The following is a 25,114-nucleotide window of genomic DNA, read 5'->3' on the forward strand; positions in this document are numbered from 1 at the left end:
TAGTAAGAAATCAGAAACCGGGAGTCTATGGCAGATAGTAAGAAATTAGAAACCAGGAATCTAGGGCCAATGGCCTTTTATAAATGTTTTATAGGTAGTGTATGAATTGTGACTTTCTTTCTTCACCTCACTTATTTTATCCACTCTTCTCAGCCAGAAACTCAGGATACATTCGTGGAAAGCTCAAGCAATGACTACCTACCTTCTAAGAAACTAGTTCTATTCCACACCAATATAGAAGGTCCAGACCCCAGAGTCTGTTATTTCAAAATCATCCAATCTTTTCAAAGTCTCTAAAGTGTTCTTGAAGATTCATTCATTCACTCATTTAAGAGCCTATTTAAAGACAGGCACTGTGAACAAACATTAATTATACGTCTTTCAAGCCCTCATCGCTGAGGAGCTTTAACATTGAGCCTAATGACTCAAAACGACCTAATGAGGCCCTTTTCTCATCACAGCTAAAAGTGTGACCATGGTATTTTTATCCAAAGGCATGACTAGATTCCTGAAAAATTAAAATGCAGCTTCTCACACTCACCCTCTCACTGATCAAAACAAAGCCCATAACGGAAGGAAGAAGAAAGGAAATTAAAAAAAAAAAAAAAATTAGGAAGACTTTAAAGAGAATCTATTTGTGAATTCTCTTCTTTATTAGGCTTAGTTGCATGTAAAGCTGTCAAATATCATAGTTCTTCATTTATTTAGTAACTAGTTACTGAATGTATACTATTTGCCATGCTCCATTTCAGGTGCTAAGAACAACAATCAAGAAATCACCTTGAAGTTTACATTTTAGTGGAGGAATACAGACAAAATGAATACAGTATTATATATAGCAAGTGTCTTATTTTTTCGATTTCTCAAACTGAACTTTTATAAAATCAAGAGATACTTACGATTTAGCATTATAACCATTCAGGCATATTGTCTGCAAACCAGACAGCAACTCCACATAATAACTCAAGAAAAATGGGACTTACAGAAAGTATAAGCTCATAAAAACAAAGAAACACCTGGATAATCAGGGGTTTTTTTGTTTTTGATTTTTGTTTTTGTTTTGTTTTGTTTTGTTTTGAGGCGGAGTTTCACTCTTGTACCCCAGGCTGGAGTGCAGTGGCATGATCTCGGCTCACTGTAACCTCTGCCTCCCAGGTTCAAGCACTTCTCCTGCCTCAGCATCACGAGTAGCTGGGATTACAGGCACCCGCTGCCACACCCGGCTAGTTTTTGTATTTTCAGTAGGGATGGGGTTTCACTGCGTTGGCCAGGCTGGTCTCCAACTCCTGATCTCAGATGATCCACCCGCCTCGGCCTCCCAAAGCGCTGGGATTACAGGTGTGAGCCACTGCACCTGGCTGATAATCAGGTTTTAAAAGAAAAGAAACCACAGCAGTTCCACAGGTGAAGAATATTTACACCCTACCTAATTTGATCCTGGAACCTTTTCAACAACTTGTCATAAAATATGGTCCCATCTCCTTTATTTTTCCAGTCGATGGCTGGATTCCTATATAATTAGGGCTTCTTTTGATTTTGTTTAGATAAGGAAATAGACATGAAGGCTGGGGCAAAGGGGGTTTTGAATTCTGAGGCAGAGAAACCTACATAGAATGGTTATTGTCTTTGTTTCTTAACTGCTCCATGACAGAAATTGTTGAAATTTGCTGAATAAACAATGACCATTCACTACATTGTGATACACTGCTGGTCTGGATCCCAGTCTAATTACCCAATTACCATTGGTGATCCCAGCACCAATTACCAATTTTGCAGATTATTTTAGATCATACTGTGACCATTTAATGTTCTTCCATGATCAACTGGCATACTTGTATGGTGTGGTCTCCAGAAGCTCCAGAATCAACCACATGACATGAAGAAACATTCCAAAGAGTTCTTGGCCCTGTGTATTCAATTAGTGGTCTATACTAACCCCACCCATTTTCGATACGGTCATTTTATTGTAATGCAACCGTTGCCCTTGGTATTAGTTACTTCAAATTTCAGGGAGAAGAGAGTTGGGATATCCTCCTTTCACTAACAGAAAGCCCTTGGGGACTCGCTCATCCAAAAATACTGCATACGGTGAATCTAGTTATACTCTAGCAGGTGTCTCATCAACCTTTATTTAAATAAGAGGGCCATTTTCCAACTGCATCAACTCTAAACAGCAAACGTAACTATATAGAGCCTACTTCTGGAGCACAGAATCGATAACCTTAACTTCTCTTTACTTTCAAACATGCACTCCTCCCTGTGATACAATAGGTATTTACCTCCAGTTGTGCCTTCTTTAACTCGGCATTCTTCTTCTAACGGCTTCCCCTTTTCCTCTTCTCCTATCTAGAGGCTACCTACCTTTCAAGATGCAGATGACCTCCTTCCTGATAAAAGCTTTCCCTTACTACTCTGTCTTACCAGGATGTTTCTCTTCCCTAGAGAATGTTGAAAACCTACCAGTCATTTTATAGTGTTACAGAGCAAGGTCTAAGCAGGTTAAATAACTTACTCCAAATCATACAACCAGCTAATGGCAAAGGCTGGACTACAACCCAGACCTTCAAACTCTAACTCCCAAGATTCTTCTAACTTCCTCACTCTAACATTATTTCCCACACTAATCTGACTATATCCTCTTACTTAAGATTTTCCCATGGATTCTCCACACCTAGATATTTTATCCAAAGTCAATCCATCCTTAAAATCAAAGGTCATGTGCAACCTTTTCCACTGAAACTTCCTTTTGGCAGCTTTAACTCACTGATTTTCCTCTTTTCCAAATGTACTATGTCTTATTTTTAGACTAGTCAAGTGCAATAGTGAAAAGTGGGGGAAGAGAGTAGAACAAGTTTGATCTGTTACTGATTACATAAATCAATTGAGGTAACTCACTACCTTTGGACCAGCTCAAATTTACAGTATTTTAATCACTATCACACAGTGTAGCATCTCTGTACTTCGTGTTATCTCATTTACTCCCAACAACTTGAAAAGGCAGGAATTTATTGGTCATATTTTATAAATGGCCCCAAAATGTTAATCAATTTGCTTAAATTTATACAATTATTCACAACAGCTACCCAAAAGAGCTGAGATTTAATAGCTGAGTGTCACTATTCCAAAGTCTACATTCTTTAAATACTGAATATTACAATTCCTTTCTAAGAGCCAGGACTCAGGACTACTGATTCTTGGTCCAGAATTAGTTCCATTATAACCTACAGCTTGTCATAGAATTCTATCATTTTCATTCCTTTAAAATCACAGTTAAACATAATATAAATCTTGTCCTCAGGAAACAAACATAAACTGAGGAATGTTCTTTAAAACCATCAATGTCATAAAAGACAAGGCTGAGGAACTATGCCAGATTAAAGTCTCAAGAAACATGACAACTAAATTCAACATATGCAGATAACTGTTGAAGCTAAGCAAAAGGATACAATAATTCATTTTATTATTCTTCTATTATTTTCAAATTTGCCATAATAAAAGTTTAAAAATAAAGTCCTTCATAGAGAAATTTTGCTGGATGTCAATGTTTTTTTTCCCTTCCATAGCCTACTCACAGGCTATCTCCTCTAGAGATAAGTCCCAATTTGACTTCATACACGTCTTTCTTTCAAACATTAGCCTCCCTTCCAAACAATGTGCAATTTTTTTTAGCCAGACTAAATTCATGCAGATTACAAATTACCTGCATTAACTTTCTCGTTAAATACTAAACTCCCTGAGGGAAAAGGTCTTATCTGGTAATTAGCATAAATTTTTTAGTCTAAAAGGATTATGTAGCACCTTTCATCACTGGCTCTGAGCTCCACCTCTTTTTGGCACATGGGAAATGAAACTCACAATCCCATCGAGGCTGTTCCTTGTGAGGTTTAGGGAAGGCAAGCCTGCTTCCCTTAAGGCTACCTTCAGGTCTGACACACCTTTTAGATACTACAAGTGGTTTACAATGTTCTTACCTAAAGATGTTAAAAACAAAATCCATGAAACTTCCAATAAAAAGAGCCATTAATTACTGGAAACCTAGAATTACTAGAAGTCCTAGAGAGAATGGGATTGAAAGAATCACAATGCAAGAATAACCCTCATCCCAATCCTACAAATAAATACATTTAGGATGATCCCAGCATTCCAATTAACTGATGTGAAGGTGAAACCATGAAGTGTTGAAATCTAAAGTATTAATAAGTAACGTTTTATTCTATTAATTCAAAGTATACTTAAGGTATACTTGTACAATGTTGACTAATTCACCAAAATGCTGCTTCTGAACATTACTGTTAAATTTACTTATTACTTAAGACTGTGTTTACTAAATGGAATACATTCCGTTAGGTACTATAGAGTAGGTTAACAATTTAAAATATTCCCTCCTCCTCTAATACAAGTTATATAAGACAGATAAAAACACTGTAAGGCTGTGTCAAAGCATCTAGGAATTCAGTTAAGAATGTCACACCTGACTGGGGTTGTAGAAGAGGAGATGTAATAGAACTAAGAGAAGAGCATCAAGAAGTTCAGCATGTACCCCGAAAACTGCAAATAACCCAAATCCCTTAAAATTATCATGAGACCTGCCTCTAACACAGATGTCAAATTTTACTCTATACTAAGTTGGCCTCCTGCGCACTAGAAGATATCTGACGTAAAATACTGCAAGTCCACCAACACTGAAGCCACACTGCTGGAAATTCAATTTTACTGGGCTAGCTTTCATAATGCTATTAAAGTCGAGTGTGAGGAAAAGCAGAGTTCTTGGATCAATGGCTTCTAGCAGATAGGGCTAAATAAGGCAGTTCCAAAGAGCAACAGGTTCTTTAAACAACAGTGGACATAGCTGCAAATCAAAGCACACATAAGTGCAAAAAGGACTCGTGATTAATATTAGTCGTTTCAGGCTCATCCACAAATACCAAACAATTAGCATCAACTGTCTATTTATCTTCCAACTCCAAAAGTGTTTTAATAATGTGGCTTATTACAGTTGAATATGGAGGTACTTTTTAGCACAATTAATCCCTCTGTAAATTCAAGTAATAGAACTGTTAAACATTATGAAAAAAGTCAGCCACAGAAAACCAAACATCACTAACAATATTGTACCCACATTTTGTCTTGTGTCACACATATGTGTCTTGTGACTTTTAATTGAGAGGAGGGAAAATAGAAGTCTTTTACTAACTCCTGTAAGAATCCTGCAGAGAAACCTGTGAACAGCAGCAATCTTTAAGAGGTCCATTCAAAAACAGAGAAAAAGAAAATCTTGATTAGTATATTGTAATAGTTTTTTTAAAAATGTACAGTAACTTCAAGGGAGAACTTGTATCATACTAAAACAGTATTTACCTTCTTAATAATAAAGTATATACATTAACAAAAGTTTAAAATTCAAGTCTTAGGCCGGGCGCGGTGGCTCAAGCCTGTAATCCCAGCACTTTGGGAGGCCGAGACGGGCGGATCACGAGGTCAGGAGATCGAGACCATCCTGGCGAACACGGTGAAACCCTGTCTCTACTAAAAAATACAAAAAACTAGCCGGGCGAGGTGGCGGGCGCCTGTAGTCCCAGCTACTCGGGAGGCTGAGGCAGGAGAATGGCGTAAACCCGGGGGGCGGAGCTTGCAGTGAGCTGAGATCCGGCCACTGCACTCCAGCCCGGGCGACAGAGCCAGACTCCGTCTCAAAAAAAAATAAAAATAAATAAAAATAAATAAATAAAATTCAAGTCTTAAAAAGTTATATAACATCTTCATATTAATTGATTTACATCACTCATTGGGCATACATAGCTACACCAACATCACTGTTAAGAAGCTTTTGTTTCGAGCCAATTATTTCCAACCAAGGAGATTCAGACTATGCTCAAATCTGTAACAGAGAAAACCCCTACAATTGGGCAAACAAGATAAATATTTTAAACATGGAAGAAGCTAAGCTCAAAAAGGTTTTCCTACTTAAAAGATTATTCCAAAATTCTCACTTCAAAGAAAAAATATATCTAATTTTCTCACGCTTCCCATTCTGCTTTGATTAATATTTTACTTTGAAGTTTGAGAGCCTTATAGCTAAAAGATTCTCAAATTAGTCTCCCTGAAAACCAGGTGACTGATATCATTCATTTGCCTCAATCAGATTATATAATCAGATTTTTCCAAACCTTAAAACATATGATTCAAACATATCCATCACAAAAGGACAAATATGCACTAGCACGTTTTCTCCTGAGTACATTCTGAACCATCTACTCTTCAAGTGGATCGTTTACAAAATAAGAACATAATTCCCTGAATCAGTAAAGTTAACTTTATTTTCATGAAAGAATGACAAATTCCATTTACACTATCACGATTTACATTTTCCTACAATTCACGCAGCTTTCTTCAATTCACAATCTACAAACCACAACAATGCACAAATTTGGTGTTAGACAGATACTTTAATGTTTAGTTCTTATTTCAACAGTCATTGTTGCTACAGTCTCTCATTCTCACTCTTCACTGTGTTACTTAGAGAACAAAGAACTAAAGAAACTGAAAAGAACTAGATCAAGTGATGAGACCAATTTTCAGCGTAAGGCATAATAACGTTAGCTAATCAAAAACTGGAGTATTTCTATCATTTAATCCTTCAAGACAATAACCTCCTGTTTTCCCTCACTTTCCTTCCAATAACTTGACAGAATTCTGTGGAAGGATGGATCCCAAGCAGAAAACCTTCACAAATGTGAAAGAAACTGGAAATCCTAGCATAGTCACAAGACTAACTAGAAATCCCAGAACTCTGTAAACAACCTTTGTTTTCAATGCAGAAATCATTTCTGTACTTTTAATGACCCATCATTCAACTTCACTTGAGCTCCTCCAATCATTGGCACTACTTTACCAAGTTATTAGACAGTTCTATTAGTAGTTATTTGAAAAATCATTCTTCTCTATAATTTAAATATGTCTGACTATAACTATTTCTTACATGCTATAGGGCTAAATAAACAAATTCCTCAGCTTGAAATGAAAATCTTTAGCTACTAGAAGGCCTTTCTTCCATTCTCTCATTCTCATTTTTAAAATCTGTGACCTATCAATTTCAAAAACCTATTCCAGTTTCTCCTTAAAGACTCCTAAAAGGGAACACAGTGCTTTACTCACAGCACCTTTTTCTTCAATACTTAATAAATTTATTCTCTTAATTGACAATGCAATGAGAGTAGTAAAACTCAAATCTAGAAAGTCTAGATAAAAACTCATAAAAATCTGTCACTGTAACTGAGACTGACAAATGGCGTTACGACTGCTAAATGCAAAAGAAATGAATTTAGAACCCACTTCATACCATCTAAAAAATTACCACAAACTGGGTTATAGAACTAAAAGTTAAAACTCTGAAACACTTCAAAGAAAACATACAGGTCAATCTTTACGACCTTGGATTAGGCAACAGTTTCATAGATATACCACCAGAAGTACAAGAAACAAAAGAAAAAAACAATAAACTGAGATCATAAAAATGTAAAATGTTTTCATTTCAAAAGACACCATCAAGAAAGTGAAGATAACCCACAAAACAGGACAAAAGTTTCGTAAATCATATCACAGATATGAATCATATCATTTGCATCCAGAATACATGAATACTACAATTCAATATAAAGTCAATTTTGAAATCTGAACAGATAACCCAAAGAGTAAAATACAAATGGCCAATAAGAATATGAAAATATCCTCAACATCACCAGCTATCAGAGAATGCAAAACAAAATTACAATGAGGTACTACTTCACACCCATTAGGATGGCAGTCACCAAAAGAACGGTTGTAAGGGTTGACAAGGATATGAGAAAGATGAGAAACTGAAACCCTCATTCACTGCTGGTGGAAATGCAAAATGATGCAGTCCTTTGGAAGACAGTCTGGCAGTTCCTCAATTATTAGCATTTCATTAGAAATAATGAATTAATAGGATATTTTAAAAATTTAGTATAAAACTGACAAGTGTCTTATTTCACAATAAAAAAATACATCAGGACATGTTTCATATATATGAAAAAAAAAATATATATATATATATATATATACACACACCAATGACTACAATAACCACTTTTTAATTCTAGAAGGCAACAGCCAGTATACTTGATGTGCCATGGAGAAGTGCTGGCAATTTTCTTTATGATTCACTGACAAGACAATTAAAATAGCTCACTAATTTATTCAATTTCCAGGTTTTCAAATTTCCAAGTAAAAAAATTACCCTCCAAACTAACGAAGATTTTATACTTCAAATAGTAAACTAAGGAATGACTTTTAATCAAATTATGGAATGGGCTATTAATCATTACTAGCCAATGAAGTTGATACATACATTTCTTTTAATTTTGTTTTTAATTTTTTGAAGTACACAGTAGGTGTATATATTTATGAAGTACACAAGACATTCTGATATAGGCATGCAGTGTGTAATGAAAAATATGAAACCTTCGTAAAATTGTGTGTCATCCTTGTGCAGGGGCCATGCTAATCTTTGTATCATTCCAATTTTAACATATGTGCTGCCAAAGTGAGCATCAGTTACCGCATTTTTAAAAAGATAGTCATTAAGTAGAAATGCCTCTATCAAAATAAGACCTGTTAAAGCACAGGGTGCTGGAACCCACACCACTTTCTGACTCAACGGCTAAATATGGGATGCAGCCAAGAACCTGCATTTCCAACAAGTTATCAGGAGATGCTGATGCTGCCAAGGATCACGTTTTGAGAACTACAATACTCTCCTGAATCATCTATCACAACAATATTCTTTTTAATACCAAAAACTGGTAATATTAACAATCCAATCATTTGTTAAACATCATTTGCCAAACATCAGTTATGTAAGATACATCAGAGAAGCTTTAAATCATCAGGACTTTCCCAGTGTTGTCTGCTCCAATTAGTATATCTTCTACTAATACGCCCATAAGATGCCTTTCAAGTCCTGCATCCATGAAGCCTTCTGATTCCTCCAGCTAGAAATAACTGCTTATTCCTTTGAACCTAAGTCATCACTTGTAACACCCATTAAACACTGCCAACTTTTATTACTTGTTTAGCTATTCACATTCAAGACTTTCTCACCTACTAACCTAAGTTCCATGGTAGCCTACTGATAGGCATTTTCATATCCCTCAGAATTCTTGGCACTGGCTCTCCATAAATAGTTGATAAATATGTCTGTAGTAAATAATTAAAATCAATATAGCCTTGATTTCATCCCCCATTTTCAGCAAAAAAAAAAAGGGGGGGGGCACAAGTCAAGCTTTTACAAAGAAATGTCCAAATCAAATCCTTTTCAAAGACTGTACATAATGTTCCATTGTAATATTTAACCACGTAAGTTTAGGCTTAAGGAAGAAGAACATTAGAAAGGCAGTTTCAGCAAAACCCAGTTTCAGCAAAAACAGTGTAACTCTTCAGTTGGTGAACTAACCTATAGTTCTCTTCTCATAAAATGCACTCAACAATACAAAAGTTTGATTGTTTTAAAGAGTAATCTGCCATAGATTATAATCAGCGTAGAACCTGCTGCCCAAGTATAATTCTTTCCATAATGTATCATTTACATTAAAAAACCCTTTGTGTTATGGTATATATCTCAACAGACTGCCACCTGACCTACATACAGAAGCTCAACTTGTATATCTAGTTCCCACCAAGTCCCTTGAGTAATTTCTTTTATGGTATCTCCAACACCATATGAAACAGCACAGAATTGCAACATGTTAAAAGTGTTTAAAATTATCTGTAATTCTCAGTATCATTAAAAATTCTATGATATAACTCCTTCTACTATCCTTTAATCTGTCTGCCCTTTTATAGAGTGTGAAGGAAAAAAAAAAAAACACAGGGGACCTAATGTTATTTATCTCCAAAACCTAAAAACACAGTACCCGGTATACAGCAGGTGCTCAAGAAATACTTTGAATTGCAATCATTGTTGTTACTTGCTATCTTGTGTACTATTCTTCACATGGCTCATTAGACTACTAGTATCAACACCTGGCAATTTAGGGAAGAACTGAGATCTATAGCAGCTCCAGAAACTCAAGTCCTAAGTACAAGAAAAGCATACCAAACACGCAGTTCTAGTTAATCTTTGATGGACCTGAAGGTTAGAAAAGACAACGAAGAAATCACTGCCTGAAACACTATTAAGTCACTTTAAGGAGTTTGGGAGGTTTTTTGTTTAAACATATACCGGCAGTTCACACTTTGGATGGTAGTGTGGGACTGTAAAAATCACCAAGATTTGAAACTGAACAAGGTGATCTTAATCAGTGTGAATTGTTCCATTACTTTTAAAAATTTCATCAAGATATTAAAAATGTTTACTATCAGTTATCAATGTATAATCAAAATATTGTAAAACGGGCCGGGCGTGGTGGCTCACACCTGTAATCACAGCACTTTGGGAGTCTGAAGCAGGCCGAAGACTTGAGGTCAGGAGTTCGAGACCAGCCTGGCCAACATGGTGAACCCCCATCTCTACTAAAATACAAAAATTAGCTGGGCGTGGTGGTGCACACCTGTGGTCCTGGCTGCTCAGGAGGCTGAGGCAGGAGAATCACCTAAACCCAGGAGGTAGAGGTTGCAGTAAGCCAAGATCACACCACTGCACTTCAACCTGGGTGACAGAACAAGACTCCATCTCAGGAAAAAAAGGGGAAAAAAATCATTCTTTTAGTACACTGTAATCTAAAACACTAGAACCGACGTGAATTGTTTTATTTCTTGGTAAATAGCTTATCGAGAACTTTGAATAGCAACTTTTCTTCTCATATAACTTATGACACAGAGAGCAAGCATCTTTTCCTCTTTTTTGGAGACAGGGTCTTGCTCTGTCATCCAGGCTGGAGTGTAGTGGCACAAACACAACTCCCTGCAGCCTGAATCTCCCAAGCTCAAGCAATCCTCTCACCTCAGTCCCCCAAGTAGCTAGGACAACAGACGCATCCCACCACGCCCGGTTAATGTTTGTATTTTTAGTAGAGATGGGGTTGTGCCATGCTGCCCAGGCTGGTTGAGAACTCCTGAGCTCAAGCAATCTGCCCACCTCGTCCTCCCAAAGTGCTGGGATTACAGGCGTGAGCCACTGCACCCAGCCTGAGCCACTGCACTTGGTCACTTATGACACAGTGCAAACATCTTTTCTATTTCTTGGGGAAATTTCTTGGGGGCATTTTCACAATTCTCTAAAGCTTCTAACATTTTATCCTTGCATTTTCAATGTCTTGAAATACCTCTGAGAGTTTTTGGCCAGTGACACTTCCTATGAGGCCATCGTCTTTGTCATCACAACCACTTGGACATAATGTACATTTATGTCCACAAATTCGCCTTCACTAAGCTTCTCCAGCTGCATATGAAGACTCGCAACATTCTCCCCATCAGCTATTTCTTCTATAACTCCATTTATACACGATGCAAATTTCATGTTCAGCAGTCATTTTTAGAGATGGTTTTTGCACTTTAATGACATTAAAGTGTAATCTAACAAGGGCTATGGGATGCTCAAAAGACAGTAGGCCCACAGGAGAAAACAAGTAACTGAGAAAAAATGTAAATGGTCACAAAAAATAATATTACAATTTTTTTTTAAATCCTTTATGGTAAGAACTATCATATGCAAAATCAAGAGGCAGGACTAGATGAAGAAAACAACTACAACTCATATCCAAGACAATCAGCTTCCTTTACATGTAACAAGATCCATAAGAAAATGATTTCCCATTCAAGGATACAAAATTTAAACAGCTTATAGAAAATAAAAATTTTAAGGCTTAAAACATTAAAAAGTGCTCAACCTCCCTGCAAGAGAAATGCAAATTGATTTCACTGAGAACTTCTGATACAATTTGGATGAATCTCAGCAAAATAAATCTCTTATAATGCTGAGAAAAACAAGCCACAAACAAGAGCACATACTGTATGATTATATAAAATACAAGAATAATGAATAGATACTTTAAGTCAGGATAATGGTTACCTTTCCAGAGGCTGGGGATAGAGTAATGACTGGTGTAGTGGTTACACAGGTGTGTCCAATTTGTGAACTTCACCATCTGTATTCTGTACCTTTTAATGTATTCTGCATATCATAATGAAAAGCATATCTTTAAAAAAAATACAAGATATCATTCTTTATCTACCAGTTTCGCAAAGATAAAAAGCTTTATAACACTCTGTAGTGTTATAATACACACTGGTGGTAGGAGTATCAATAACCACAACCTCCATGGAGACAACCTGGCAGTGAAATTTAAAAATGCAGTGCAGTGGCTCACGCCTGTAATCCCAGCACTTTGGGAGGCCGAAGCGGGCAGATCACCTGAGGATGGAAGTTCAACACCAGCCTGGCCAATATGCTGAACCCCCGTCTCTACTCAAAATACAAAAATCAGCTGGGCGTAGTGGTGCGCGCCTGTAGTCCAAGCTACTCGGGAGGCCGAGGCTGGAGAATCGCTTGAACCCAGGAGTCGGAGGTTGCAGTGAGCCGAGATTACGCCACTGTGCTCCAGCCTGGGCAACAGAACAAGACTCCATCTCAAAAAAAAAAAAAAAAAGAAAAAGAATAAAAAAATAAAATAAAAATGCACATATCCTTTGGCCCTGAAATTCTACTGTGGGGAACTTATTCATCAAAATGTTTGCACACGTGCAAAATAACTTATATACAATGCTATTCATTGCTGCATTAGAAAAAGAAACAACAAATTCTCCATCAACAGGGGCCTGGTGATATTACAATAAAATAGTATTCCGTAAAAAAAAAAAAAAAAAAATGAAGAACCTCTTCAGATACCGATTTGAGAATGATCACCAGGAAGGTCAGGCAATAAAAGCAGTGCATATAATGCTCTACAAAGTTTTTGGGAAATATGCTGGGAGAGAGCATGTTACATACTTTTTTGTATATAGTAACATCATCTCTGGAAGGACACATAAAAAACTAATAATACCTGTCACTCCAGAGAGGTGAGCCAAGTGGCTAGGGGACAGATGTGGAAAGGTTTTTTGCTGTATACACTTCTGTACATTTTAAGTTTTGAACCATATAAAATGCTCAAGTGTTCAAAACAAGTTAAAAAAATAATTACCTGAAAGGGAGGCGAAAATAGACCTGTAAAGGGATGATCAGAGTCCAGTCTAAAACAATTAACTCCTCAGAAAAGATCCATCTAGAAATGCTTTGGGGGAAAAAAAAAAAGGCCACCATATTTGGGGTTTAGAGGTACCGTGAAATTGGTTACATTACTGAGCCGGGCACAGAGGCTTGCATCTATAGTCCCAGCTGCTTGTGAGGCTGAGGTAAGAGGATTTGTTTGAGACAAGGGAGTTCAAGACCAGGCTGGGCAACCTAGCAAGACCCTGTCTCTAAAATAATAAAAAATGTTAAACTCCATCTCTACTAAAAATAAAAAAGAAAAAAATTAGCTGGGAGCAGTGGCGGGCGCCTGTAGTCCCAGCTACTCGGGAGGCTGAGGCAGAATGGCATGAACCCGGGAGGCGGAGCCTGCAGTGAGCCGAGATCGCGCCACTGCACTCCAGCCTGGGTGACAGAGTGAGACTCCGTCTCAAAAAAACAAAATTCTTTAAACTTACTGAGGCTTATCACGCAGTCAGTAGCACAATGGCAACAGAAACTAGGTTTCAGAGAATATATTGAGAATTTCTTCAGCAAATCAGGGGAATCCATGTCAAGTGTAGGAGACACTTCAAAAAGAACATATTGAATGCCTAACTCTTCGTTCAAAGACACATAGCAACAAACACACAGAAAGTCAAAAGGTATTTGCCTAACCATAAAGACCCCTAAGAGAGAGTCCAAGAAAAATAAAGAAATAGCAAGATGGGGAACAGAATCACACTCACTTTTATACCCATTCCTTAACACTCACTGCTGCCTGAGCCCAACACTGCATAAAGTGCCTAGTCTTCCAAAGATACTTATCCCCACACCTAAAAGTTGAGAAAAGAAAAAAAAAAAAAAAAAACCCTAAATGGAAAAAACACTTTGTCATTCTGAATATCCTTTTTTTTTTTTGAGACGGAGTCTCGCTCTGTCTCCCGGGCTGGAGTGCGGTGGCCGGATCTCAGCTCACTGCAAGGTCCGCCTCCTGGGTTCACGCCATTCTCCTGCCTCAGCCTCCCGAGTAGCTGGGACTACAGGCGCCCGCCACCTCGCCCGGCTAGTTTTTTGTATTTTTTAGTAGAGACGGGGTTTCACCGTGTTAGCCAGGATGGTCTCGATCTCCTGACCTCGTGATCCGCCCGTCTCGGCCTCCCAAAGTGCTGGGATTACAGGCTTGAGCCACCGCGCCCGGCCTTTTTTTTTTTTTTTGAGACAGTCTCACTCCGTTGCCCAGGCTGGAGTGCAGTGGCACAATCTTGGTTCGGCTCACTGCAACCTCCGCTTCTCGGGTCCAAGTGATTCTCTCGCCTCAGCTTCCCAAGTAGTTGGAATTACAGGCATGAACCACCATGCCCGGCTAATTTTTGCACTCTCAGTAGAGACAGGGTTTCACCATGTTGGCCAGGCTGGTCTCGAACTCCTGGCCTCAAGTGATCCACTCCCCTTGGTCTCCCAAAGTGCTGGGATCACAGGCATGAGCCACCACGCCCCGCCCTGAATATCCTTTGTCAAATCTTAAACACATTAACAAAATCATCACATCTTCCAACAAAGACAAGATTCCTGCTCTACTGGCATTTACATTCTAGTGGAAGTTTAAAAAAAAAAAAAAAGGAAACAAAAAGCACTCCCAGAAGGCTGGAATTGTCCTGTGTATATCCCTGAAATAAGAGAGGTATTGGCGTGGCACTCATACCTGGTCAAAGCATGAAACATACTGATTAATAATGTTGCTCTGAAACCATGAATCCCATGAGCTATGGCCTGTCTGTACCGTCTTGTCAGCATTGTTTACTGTTAACAGTGAGACTGATGGTTTGCACCTGGTTTTGGTGAGCCCCTAGAGGTTTCTGCCATTAAGGCTGGTTATGCAGCAAAAATATGCCTATGTGGCCAGCAGGAATATAAGCCCCACTGAGACTCCACTGTGGGATCCCTGGTTCCAAGGTATTCTCTGCATACATCAGTGACCCTGATCCAAGAAAGAAAGATAACCATATGGCCCTACAACTGAACCTCACACTCAGCCTCTTCAGGTCCATTGATGGGAGGCACCCTTTGCTTGTGATGTGCAACCTAACTTGAAAGCACTTGCTTTAAGTATCGTTTTTCAGCAATAAACCACAGATTGATGAGCACTGTTACTTTGGATCATGTGAGTTTTCCTTAGCAATCAAACCTTGTCTGTCACTGCTAACAGAGATGAACAAAAAAAAAAAAAAAAAAAAAAAAAAAGGTTAACAGATTGTAATAACTGTGGTTAAAAAAATAAAATCAAATGATATGATAGCGAAAAGCCATAGAGGCAAAATGGGATTAGAGAACATGGCCAGGAAAGAGATGGGGAACATGAAATGAGGTACAAACGACAAGAATCCAACAAAGTGACAACCAGAAGTTAAGAGTGAACCACAGCAACTGCATAGGCTCTAAGGAAAGAACAAGTGTGACTCCCACAAAAGTAAGGGTGGCTACAGAGTGGCAAGCAACAAACAAACGGTAGGAAATTAAATCAGAGGTAGGCAGTGGCAGATCACACAGAGCCTTATAAATTCAGATTTCAACCCAATAGCTTTCTTACTGTTCTTGCTGCCTGTATCTGCTCACACAGCCCTTCACCCTCACCTCCATACATACACTACCTCCAGAAAGAATGTTCTGAGATATTAAGTAATTTCACTACTTAAAATAAATGAATTGGTCAGGCGCAGCGCCTCATGCCTGTAATCCCAGCACTTTCGGAGGCCAAGGCAGGAGGATTACCTGTCAGAAGTTTGAGACCAGTCTGGCCAGCATGGCCAAACCCTGTCTCTACTAAAAATACAAAAAATTAGCCAGGCATGGTGGGGCACATCTGCAATCCCAGCTACTCAGGAGGCTGAGGCAGGAGAATAGCTTAAACCTGGGAAGCAGAGGCTGTAGTGAGCTGAGATCACACCACTGCACTCCAGCCTGGGCAACAAGAGCAAAACTATGTCTCAAAAAATAAATAAATAAAATAAATGAATCCAAAATCCGTGGGTTGACATTATCTGTATTTACCACCCGCCCCCCACAATATGACATAGTTTCAAGATATACACCCTGAGCTTTCACTGCACATTGCATCAAAGTTCTGCTCACTTTTTACACTCATACACACACACACAGAAGTAACATTACATATTATTCTACATCATATACACATATATGCACAGAAGTAACACTCTATGCACTAGGCATGGTGGCTCACACCTGTAATCCCAACACTTTGGGAGGCAGAGGCGGATGGATCATTTGAGGTCAGGAGTTCGAGACCAGCCTGGCCAACATGGTGAAACCCCATCTCTGCTAAAAATACAAAAATTAGCTAGGCGTGGTGGCACACGCCTGTAATCCCAGCTACTAGGCAGGGTGAGACAGAGGTTGCAGTGAGCCAAGATCGTGCTACTGCACTCCAGCCTGGGCGACAGAGTGAGACTCCTGCCTCAAAAAAAGGAAAAAAAAAAAAGTAACACTCCATGTTAACGCTATATATTGGACGTCTAATGTTTTTAGTCTTCTGCTTTTGCTTTAGAGAAACTACATAGTTTCTTCTGCACAGTCTTGGAATTTTCAGTCACAGTGCCCTTTTATTCCCCGGGCAAAGGCCTGGAACGTAACTCCAGCTAGCCAAATCAGACAGCCTCCTAGATATGTGAATGTAAAGAGAGAGAAATTATACAGGAAAATAATTCAAACTGATTCTTAACCACTGCCAAATCAGCCCACTGTGATGTCCATGACCTAGATTCTTTATTCCTCTGTTTTTCGTTAATTCAATGAACTTCTCCATCTTTCCCTTTTTTTGCTTCAGATAACTAGACTATTTCTGTTGCTTGCAAACAAAAAACCTGGAGTCAAGGAACTAAGACTGTGAAAGAGGTCAGCACAAGTCACATAGCAACAAACAGGAACCATAAATCAGAGGAAAGCCTGGTCTATTCGGAGCAGGGAGAAAGAGAGAAAACAGAATTATGGCAGAATACTAGATTTGGAAGCCTAGTACTGTCGCTACTAAGGGGAATACATGATAATTCAGTCCCTAAGAATGTGCTACATTCTAGAACACATGCCAATTATCCATGAAGCCAGAAAGTGAAAACAATCAGTTATAGGCAAAACAGTACTACAATTTCCTGAAACACTTGGCTTTGCAGCTTTAAGATAATTATGGTCTTTCCCCCTTATGCTTCCTTAAAGAAATACCCCATTTAGCTGGTGGTAATTTAAGAGATTCTGTTCCTTAAAATTTTTAAATATGGAATACATCTGTAATTTCCCTACCCTGACTTCCTCCTTTAGGTTACAATACCTCTTACATACTCTACTAACATCCACCTCACCCTGTATGGCAGTTATGTCTGTATGTCTCTATAGTAATAGCATGTTGTCTCTCTAAAAACAAGAATAAAGTTGAATCTCAGAGCCTACTTAATCTAGTAACTGGTATATATTAAAAATAATGACGATAATAAAAGGCTTCTAATTACTAAATATCTATCTGTATCACTCCTGGCACTGCAAGGCAGTGTGTGTGTGTGTACATATATATATATATATATTTTTTTTTTTTTTTTTTTTTTTTGGAGACAGAGTCTTGCTCTGTTACTCAGGTTGGAGTGCAGTGGTGCGATCTCGACTCACTGCAACCTCCGCCTCCCGGGTTCAAGTGATTCTCCTGCCTCTGTCTCCTGAGTAACTGGGATTACAGGTGCCACCACGCCCAGCTACTTTTTGTATTTTTAGTAGAGATGGAGTTTCACCATGTTGGCCAGACTGGTCTCGAACTCCTGACCTCAGGTAATCCACCCGCCTCGGCCTCCAAAACTGCTGGGATTACAGGCGTGAGCCACCACACAAGGCCTCACTTTGTATATATTTCTAGTGATCACAGCCAAGCTAACAAGATGGTATTTTCAGCTAACAGCCGCAAAAATAAGCAACTGTAATGAAATCACTGACATCTTCCAACAAAGACAAGATTCCTGCTCTACTGGCATTTACATTCAGGCGGAAGGTTTTTTTAAAAAACCATGTAAATAAAAAGCACTCTGGAGGTTAATCCCAGAGGGCTGGAATTGGCCTTCTGGGATTAACCCGAGTGCTTTCTATTCCTTCCAAATAAGGAAATTACCTAAAACTGTTAAGCTAGAAGAACCAAGATCTACTGGAATCCAAGTCGCTCCATCTTCCCTTTATTCCAACAGATCAGTATCTAAAATCAGGGGTTTTCAAACTGCAGGTTACAATCAGTTTGTGGATCATAAAATAAATTTAGTGAGCCATATCCTTTTTTAATGAATGCAATATGAGTGCATCACATGAAGGGCAAATACTGTTTCATGAAACTAATTTCAGTTTTATATACGTATATGTACAAGGCAGAGATATGTATCTTACTGTGAATCACAGTCCAAAAGTCCAAAAGCCACAGACATAAGCACTGCCTTACTGTTGTAAGTACTGACATATCCTCTCAATTTTATTTATGTATTTATTTTTTTCTTCTATTGCCCAGGCACGAGTGCAAAAGTGTGGATCTCGGCTCACTGCAACCTCCATCTCTCGGATTCAAACGATTCTCCTGCCTCAGCCTCCCAAGTAGCTGGGATTACAGGCAGGCGTCAGCCACTACACCCAGCTAATTTCTGTATTTTTCATAGAAACAGGGTTTCACCACGTTGGCCAGGCTGGTCTCGAACTCCTGACCTCAAGTGATCCACCCTCCTCGGCCTCCCAAAGTGCTGGGATTACGGGCATGAGCCACCGTGCCTGGACATCCTCTCAATTTTTAATCAAAATCCTGATGTTTAAAACATTTGAGTAGTAAAATCTATCATTAATGTCCTACACATTATCAAAAATAAACAGGGTTTAAAAGGTGCTGTGTAAAACATTTGGAGCATAAGTACCATACTTCTCCCCTGCTAAAGTGTGCCCTAAAACTACAGTGTACATCCTTAATACAGCAAAGAAGAAAAACGAACTGGCTGGTCCTGTCTTTCACTCTCTTCCCTCAGGGCTTTTACTAAATCCTTTTCAAAAATGTTTCAAAAAGCTTTACTATGCTTCACTAAAGATAATTACTCAATGTTATCAGTTTTCTGACCATTTTCATGAGTGATTAGATAAATATCTTCCAACATATACTGTCTTTAAAAAAAGATGACCTCACTCACATGTATAACCTTATATACATAAAAAGCACTCAGCAAGTGACAGCAAGCAATATGACAATGACTATGCATGTTTACTTCTGTAACAGGCCGTAAGCCCAGAAAACAGCTCTAAGCCTTATGGCATACATTAAAATTAATATGTTATAGGGGTTGGGGGAAGATGACTGATTAATTCTTCTAAGGCACCACATACTAAAGAAGTAATGTACATTAAGAAAAAGACATGGCCGGGCATGGCATGGTGGCTTGTGCCTGTAACCCAGCACTTTAGGATGCAAAGACGGGTGGACTGCTTGAGCCCAGGAATTTGAGACCAGCCTGGGCAACATGGCAAAACCTCATCTCTACAAAAATTACAAAAATTAGCAGGGCGTGGTGGCATGTGCCTGCAGTCCCCGTTACTTTGGAGGCTGAGGCAGGAAGATCAATTGATTAAGCCCATGAGGTTGAGGATGCAGTGAGCTGTTATCATACCACTGCACTCCACTGGGTAATAGAACTCAAGACTCTGTCTCAAAATAAATACATGAATTAGTTAATTAATTAAAAATAAACAAAATCAAACATTTTTTTAAGAGAGACATGTTTGGGAACATTTGCAGTCATAAATGAGCCAATTACAGTTTAAGGCAGACAAAGGTATCTATTGCTCCTCCTTCCCAAGGCCCCATGCAAAATGAAGGGAATGAAATAACGGGCCAGGGTCCTTGGCTCAGGTCTATCATCCCAGCACTTTGGGAGACTGAGGCAGGTGGACCACTTGAGTCCAAGAGTTCGAGAACAGCCTGGGCAACATGGCAAAACCCTGTCTCTACAAAAAAAAATACAAAAATTAGCCATGAATGGTGGTAGTACCTGTAGTCCCAGCTACTAGGGAGGCTAAGGTAGAAGGATCAACTGAGCCTGAAGTTGGGGCTGCAGTGAGTCATGATCATGCCACTGTACTCCAGCCTGCATGACAGAGCAAGACCCTGTCTCAAAGATAAAATGAAACAACAGCACTGTTGCAAAGCGAGTAGACGTCACTGGATGATGATAAATTCTAAAGAATTTTGGTCAGGTTGAAAGTAGAACAGACTGACGAGATAAAAACCCACGTATAAGACAAGAAAGTCTTTTCAAGGCCGCACTAAAGAAGTTCCAAGTTATATACTAATCACAACTACAAGGAGAAGGAAACAACGATGGTACTTCATCAGGGCACTGCATTACCCACATTCTGGAGAGACGACCCCATCCTCTGACCCTGTGAACAGAGATGTTGATGGGTGGTAGCTCTTAAAGGTAAGGATAAAGCCAGAGAAAGAATCTCTATAAAAAGTGGGTACTGGCTGGACGCAGTGGCCAACACCTGCAATTCCAGCACTTTGAGAGGCCGAGGTGGGAGGACTAATTGAGCCCAGGAGTGTGAGGCCAGCCTGGGCAACATGGTATGACCTCCATCTCTATAAAAAGTAAAAAAAATTAGTTGGCGTGGTGGCACACTCCTGTGATCCCAGCTACTTGGGAGGCTGAGGCGAGAGGATCACTCGAGCCTGGGAGGTTGAGGCTGCAGTAAGCCATGATCACATCACTGTACTCCAGCCTGGGTGACAGAGCAAGATCCTGTCTGGGAGGAAAAAAACATAGGCATCGTTGCCCGGTAAGGCTTTCTATGAGAGCAGCCAGGCAGGAGAGAACAGTACAACAGAAAGATGAAGGCAACACCAGACCTCTAATGCTGAGAGAGAAATAAAAGGAGCTGGAAGCAAAAAGGGAGAAAAAGGAGAGAAAGAGGAAGGGATCTCTCATCATTTCAGTGAAATATACCAAAGCACTGCTCCTTGGAAGTACTGAAGATACCACAGTAACCCAAGCATGTGCCTGCTGACTCCTCACCCATACTCCCTAGAAGGAGCACTGCTGGTCCATACCTGACCCCCTTTCACAGAACTGGTCACCAAAACTACTATTCAAGAGAGAAGCCTCATAGAAAAAGAACCATTACACATACTGCAACAGAAACATACTTTAACAACACTAACCAAGATGTACCAAAAGTTTGCCAAAACCTAATAGTATAAAAGGTGTAAGAGGAACATACAGAAATCATGGAACAGACACACATATTCTAATTCTCATTAATGTCCTCACAGGGACTCAAAAAACACACTGCAAGATTTAAAAACAAAACAAAACAAAATAAAACAAAACTTTGGCCACATTAAAGAAGAGAACACATAGCAATGGCTATAAAATTAGTAAAGCATTGGCCAGCAGTGGTGTCTCACGCCTATAATCCCAGCACTTTGAGAGGCCAAGGCAGGCAGATCACCTGAGGTCAGAAGTTCGAGACCAGCCTGGTCAACATGCTGAAACCCTGTCTCTACTAAAAGAAAAAAGACAATACAAAAATTAGCTGGGAGTGCTGGCGTGCGCCTGTAGCCACAGCTACTTGGGAGGCTGAGGCAGGAGAATCGCTTGAACTCAGGATGGGAGGTTGCAGTGAGCTGAGATCACACCACTGCACTCCAGCTTGGGTAAGAGAGCAAGACTCCATCTCAAAAAAAAAAAAAAAAATTAAAGCATTAAGAAACTCAACTGTGTAACAAAATGGGACATAACTAAACACCAAATTAATTTGCCTAGAATATAAACATTTCCCAGAAAGTAAAGCAAAAAAACAAAAATATAGTAAGAAAAAAACGAAAATGTGACAATCCAGAGAGTCCAATATCCACTTACAACATAAGACATCCAAAAGTGAAGAACAGAGAGAGATGGAGGGGCAAGCTAAACTGTCGAAGAGTTGAAGAATGATTCAGTTGTCAAACTGAAAACTACAGAGTAACACTAAAAAAAAAGAAAAATACCTATAACGGGATTCTCGCCAGTAAAATTTCAGAATGCCAAGAAAGCTTCCAGAACAAAACTAGGATCACCTTAACACTCATCTTCTAATCAGAAATAACGGGTGCGAGAAGACAATATAGCAGTGTCCACCAAGTTCTACAAGAAAAATACCTTGAAACAGCCAGGTGTGGTGGCTCACGCCTGCAATCCCAGCACTTTGGGAGGCCAAGGTGGACAGATCACCAAGTCAGGAGTTCAAGACCGGCCTGGCCAATGGTGAAACCACGTCTCTATTAAAAATACAAAAAGTAGACACACACCTGTAGTCCCAGCTACTCAGGAGGCTGAGGCAAAAGAATCACCTGAACTCGGAGGCGGAAGCTGCAGTGAGCCAAGATGGCGCCACTGTACTCCAGCCTGGGTGACAGAGTGAGACTCCATCTCAAAAAAAGAAGAAAATACCTTGAAAGTATATTCCTATAACTCAAAGCTTCCCCAACATGTGTGCTGCCAACAGGTTACCAGTTGAGCATCCAGAGGCCTTTGCAACAAGCAGTCTCATCCACCACACAAATATTACCATTTTCTATCAATTTACGACATGAAAAAGGTTGAAAGCATTGCTGTCAAGTCAGATTTGCCACTGAGTCAAAAATAAAAGCATTTTCAGACATTCAAGAACTGAAATTTTACTTATATGAAAAAACTGAAAAGGTAAAGCAGCAAAACAAAAAAGGAATCCAAGAAAACACAACATGACATGGAACAAACAGTGGCATCTTAGTATGAACCAGAAGTAACAAGTGAAAAAGAAAATAAGAGGTATACCCTTGTCACTGACAGTGGGAGATTCTCCTTTAATAGCAAGTTAAATGACAGTATTACTTCCTTCCTCATAAGTGAGTAACAGTCATAACAATAATTCTGTTTTTCAATTTTAAAAATCATCCTATAGGAAAAAAGTAGGTTCAAAACCACATAGTTGCAATCGCTAATCCAAGCTTGTCCAACCCACATAAACTTTCTTAAAACATTATGAGATTTTTTTGCAATTTTGTTTTCTAGTTCATCAGCTATCATTAGTGTATATTATATATAGCCCAAGACAATTGTTCCTACTCCATTGTGGCCCAGGGGAGCCAAATGATTGGACATCCCTGCTCTAATCCTTATCTTGTAAAAATAATATATTTAAATTGAAAAAGAAAATGTAAGTAAGAATAAATGCACTAATTTTCTCAAAGCTTTCAAATGAAATGTGTCCCATAGTTAATAGACTCTTTAGTATAATTTATCATTTAAAATAAAGCAAGCAAGAAATAACTATTAACAGTGGCTGCCTCTAGAAAACTTGGAGACAGGGGGAAAAGTCTTAGTTTTCTTCATACCATTCTATCCTGTTTGGAGATTCTGCTGCATGAATGCATTACTTTTAAATAATTTAAAAACTGATTTTGATTTCTAAAACGTTATGGTACACAGTCAGGATACCAGGTAGAAGCTAGGAACAAAATACATTTGTATTTACATGAATAACACAACGTATTAGGTTATCAACAGAACAGTATGCTTGTGATCTCAAGTGTTATTAAACTACATATAAATTGTATTAAATTTTTTCACATTTTTATGTACACTGAAAATGCATAAAAACACATTTGAAAGGTTACATATTGAAGTCTTAACAACAGCTGTATTTGGTGAATAGAATGAGCTCAAACTAAGAACCTTCAACATATCACTTTACAGTGTACATCTGTTCCATTTGGTTGCTTCACTCATTTTTACAACGTGTATGTATGGCATATAAAAGATAAACTGTTAGTGGACCAAAAAAAAGCAGGATCTCAAAAGAGATATTTGTACACCCGTGTTCACAGCAGCACTATTCACAACAGCAGAAAGTCGGAAGCAACCAAAGTGTCCATTAACAGATTAAAAAAACATGGTTTACACATACAATGAAATATTAGCCTTAAAAAGCAAGGAAATTCTGACACATGCTACAATATAGATGACTGTGAGGCCATTATGCTAAGTATATCAAGGTAGTTCATAAAAAGACAAACACTACATGATTCCACTTACATAAGGTACCTATAATACTCAAATTCATAAAGACAGAAAATAAGAATAGTGGTTGCCAGTGGCTAGAGGCGACAGGAATGAGAAGTTGCCTAATGGGCAGAGTTTCAGTTTTGCAGGATGAAGAACACTGGAGACTGACTGTGGTGCACGGTAGACAAGAGGCAAAATTGGGGCTTAGCCCCGGAGGGTTTTTGGCTTCACCCAGGAAAGAATTCAGGGTGAACCGGTGGTGTTTGACAGCAACTTTTGTGGAAGCAGCAGCAGAGGTTCTGCTCCTTGCAGAGCAGGGCTCCCCCATAAGCAGTGTGACCAGAGTGCCAGCTGAGGGGTAGTTCTGCAGTCACATTTATACCTACTTTTAATTACATGCAAATTAAAGAATAGGTTCTGCGGAAATTTCTAGAAATATGGCAACTTCTGGGTCATTGTTATGGAAAGGGACAGAAACTTCCAGGGGTTGCGATGGCAATGATAAACTGACATGACACTGGGGGGCATGTCTTTATGGAGAGGTGTTTTCACCTGGTCTCTGCTTCAGTTAGTCTTCAATCTGGTGCAAAGTCCAAGCCACACCTCTGGAGTCGAGTCCCATCTCCTACCTCAGTAGGAATTTACTTAACACTATTGAACTATACATTTTTTAACAATTAATATAGTAAATTTTTATGTCTATTTACAATTAAAATAAATAAGTTTAAGAAGCAAGTGAAATAAAAATTTAAAAATAAATTTACAATAATAAATTAGTGGCATTAACGGAAATACAGTCAATCCTCACCAATTCATGGATTTCACATTTATGAATTTGCCTGCTTGCACC

At 38.9% G+C, this 25,114-nt stretch overlaps 1 protein-coding gene and 1 non-coding gene across 16 annotated transcripts in view; both read right to left on the reverse strand.

Annotated features, from left to right (window-relative positions):
- Positions 1-25,114, reverse strand: part of TBL1XR1 (TBL1X/Y related 1) — a 185,464-nt gene that overhangs the window by 101,519 nt on the left and 58,831 nt on the right. The window lies entirely within an intron of this gene.
- Positions 8,468-8,571, reverse strand: LOC123571972 (U6 spliceosomal RNA). Its single transcript, XR_006696330.1, has one exon. It is a non-coding gene; the product is annotated as a U6 spliceosomal RNA (small nuclear RNA).

Source organism: Macaca fascicularis, chromosome 2, assembly GCF_037993035.2.
Source record: "Macaca fascicularis isolate 582-1 chromosome 2, T2T-MFA8v1.1".
In the NCBI taxonomy this organism is placed as follows: Eukaryota; Metazoa; Chordata; class Mammalia; order Primates; family Cercopithecidae; genus Macaca; species Macaca fascicularis.